This window comes from Pseudopodoces humilis, chromosome 5, assembly GCF_049639895.1.
Source record: "Pseudopodoces humilis isolate 2021_Gansu_Grassland_sample_001 chromosome 5, ASM4963989v1, whole genome shotgun sequence".
NCBI classification, from domain to species: Eukaryota; Metazoa; Chordata; class Aves; order Passeriformes; family Paridae; genus Pseudopodoces; species Pseudopodoces humilis.
Genome location: NC_142204.1, coordinates 9,839,002 through 9,842,435, shown reverse-complemented (window position 1 = coordinate 9,842,435; position 3,434 = coordinate 9,839,002).

Here is a 3,434-nt window from a genome sequence, read left to right as displayed (position 1 = left end):
CACGAGCCTGCTGCCCAGCGCCTTCCTTCTTTGACTTCCCACAGTGCTCGCGCTTTCGAGCACGCGAACAATGACCGGCAACTTCCCGCACTCATCGTTTGTTGGCCGAGTGTCATGAGCTTCGGAAAGCACAGAGTCTGCCAAAACATGTTTTAACCTCCTGCGGTTATATTCTCAGAGCTCCGATGTGTCGCCTTTTAGCTTTCTTGTTCCTAATGCAAACGTCGAACCTTACCACTACGTCTGCTGAGGAGAACGTGTGCTGCTACAACACGTATTTGAGCAGCTTTCCCCTGCCACTTACGCCGACACGGATAAGCAGCGCTGTCTTCCGCCGTTGGTGTGGCTGGCTTCTGCGCTACGCAGGGCATTTCTCTGCCTCTCGGAGTTTATGGGAAAGCATAAGAGTTGCCGCAGAGAACAGCAACAACAGCACTAGGTTGCAGCACAGGGAAGCGGCGGCTGAACGTCTTCCAGTCGACGGCTAGGTGGCGTCTATTCAACAAGCGGGCGAGCGGCAGCTACGTTCCTCTTGCAGCCTTAAAGCTTCTCGCACGTGCTTGCTGCCCAGCGCCTTCCTTCTTTGACTTCCCCACAGTGTCCGCGCTTTCGAGCACGCGAACGATGACCGGCACCTTCCCGCACTCATCGTTTGTTGGCCGAGTGTCACGAGCTTCGAAAAGCACAGAGTCTGCCAAAAGATGTTCACCTCTTGCGGTTACCTGCTCGGAGCTCTGGTGTGTCGCCTTTTAGCTTTCTTGTTCCTAATACAAACGTTGAGCCTTACCACTCCCTCTGCCGAGGAAAACGTGTGCCACGAGAACACGTATTTGTGCAGCTTTCCCCTGCCACTTACGCCGACACGGATAAGCAGCGCTCTCTTCCGCCGTTGGTGTGGCTGGCTTCTGCGCTACGCAGGGCATTTCTCTGCCTCTCGGAGTTTATGGGAAAGCATAAGAGTTGCCGCAGAGAACAGCAACAACAGCACTAGGTTGCAGCACAGGGAAGCGGCGGCTGAACGTCTTCCACACGACGGCTAGGTGGCGTCTATTCAACAAGCGGGCGAGCGGCAGCTACGTTCCTCTTGCAGCCTTAAAGCTTCTCGCACGAGCTTGCTGCCCAGCGCCTTCCTTCTTTGACTTCCCACAGTGTCCGCGCTTTCGAGCACGTGAACAATGACCGGCACCTTCCCGCACTCATCGTTTGTTGGCCGAGTGTCACGAGCTTCGGAAAGCACAGAGTCTGCCAAAAGATGTTCACCTCTTGCGGTTACTTTCTCAGAGCTCCGGTGTGTCGCCTTTTAGCTTTCTTGTTCCTAATGCAAACGTCGAACCTTACCACTACGTCTGCTGAGGAGAACGTGTGCCACGAGAACACGTATTTGTGCAGCTTTCCCCTGCCACTTACGCCGACACGGATAAGCAGCGCTCTCTTCCACCGTTGGTGTGGCTGGCTTCTGCGCTACGCAGGGCATTTCTCTGCCTCTCGGAGTTTATGGGAAAGCGCAAGAGTTGCCGCAGAGAACAGCAACAACAGCACTAGGTTGCAGCACAGGGAAGCGGCGGCTGAACCTCTTCCAGACGACGGCTAGGTGGCGTCTATTCAACAAGCGGGCGAGCGGCAGCTATGTTCCTCTTGCAGCCTTAAAGCTTCTCGCACGAGCCTGCTGCCCAGCTCCTTCCTTCTTTGACTTCCCACAGTGTCCGCGCTTTCGAGCACGCGAACGATGACCGGCACCTTCCCGCACTCATCGTTTGATGGCCGAGTGTCACGAGCTTCGGAAAGCACAGAGTCTGCCAAAAGATGTTCACCTCTTGCGGTTACCTTCTCAGAGCTCCAGTGTGTCGCCTTTTAGCTTTCTTGTTCCTAATGCAAACGTCGAGCCTTTGCACTACGTCTGCCGAGGAAAATGTGTGCCGCTACAACACGTATTTGTGCAGCTTTCCCCTGCCACTTACGCCGACACGGATAAGCAGCGCTCTCTTCCACCGTTGGTGTGGCTGGCTTCTGTGCTACGCAGGGCATTTCTCTGCCTCTCGGATTTTATGGGAAAGCGCAAGAGTTGCCGCAGAGAACAGCAACAACAGCACTAGGTTGCAGCACAGGGAAGCGGCGGCTGAACGTCTTCCAGACGACGGCTAGGTGGCGTCTATTCAACAAGCGGGCGAGCGGCAGCTACGTTCCTCTTGCAGCCTTAAAGCTTCTCGCACGAGCTTGCTGCCCAGCGCCTTCCTTCTTTTTCTTCCCACAGTGTCCGCGCTTTCGAGCGCGCGAACAATGACTGGCAACTTCCCGCACTCATCGTTTGTTGGCCGAGTGTCACGAGCTTTGAAAAGCACAGAGTCTGCCTAAAGATGTTCAACTCTTGTGGTTACCTGCTCGGAGCTCCGGTGCGTCGCCTTTTAGCTTTCTTGTTCCTAATGCAAACGTCGAGCCTTACCACTACGTCTGCTGAGGAGAACGTGTGCCGCTACAACACGTATTTGTGCAGCTTTCCCCTGCCACTTACGCCGACACGGATAGGCAGCGCTCTCTTCCGCCGTTGGTGTGGCTGGCTTCTGCGCTACGCAGGGCATTTCTCTGCCTCTCGGATTTTATGGGGAAAGCGCAAGTGTTGCCGCAGAGAACAGCAACAACAGCACTAGGTTGCAGCACAGGGAAGCGGCGGCTGAACGTCTTCCAGACGATGGCTAGGTGGCGTCTATTCAACAAGCGGGCGAGCGGCAGCTACGTTCCTCTTGCAGCCTTAAAGCTTCTCGCACGAGCTTGCTGCCCAGCTCCTTCCTTCTTTGACTTCCCACAGTACTCGCCCTTTCCAGAACACGAACGATGACCGGCACCTTCCCGCATTCATCATTTGTTGGCCGGTTGCTGAGAACACATTTGTCGGGAGCTTGGCAGTGGAACCTGCTCAAACATATTTGCTTCTCATTCAATCTGTCAATGTCTTCCTTGCTTTTCTGGATATCTCCTGTCAGATGGCTGTGCTCCTTGTCAGCTCGAAGGACTTGTTCGCACGTTTGAGTTTCTCGAGCAGTATAATGCTGCAGGAGAACGAGGCGGAAGAATATGAGCTACGATAAAGCACTTGTTTTATGTGCCCATGTCGTCACCCAAATATAGTCACCAGCACAAAGAAACAGGGCTTAATTTCTTCCAGGTAACAGCCGACGTCAGTAGAGCAGGTGGGATATCCTCAGCTACGTTCTTCTTACAGTCCAATAGATAGGAGCACGAGCTGGCTTCTAAGCGGGTTCGTTAATGTTTTTGCAGTGATGCCGATTTCCCACCACTGAAGGGAAAACGGCATCTCCTCGCACACATAGTTCATTGTGGCGGCTGCCAAGAACTCCGGAGCCCTGCTTCTGCCGAAAGAGGCTCACCATCTTGCGGTTACTTTCTCAGAGCTTCTGAGCCCCTCAATCTGGGTCCGA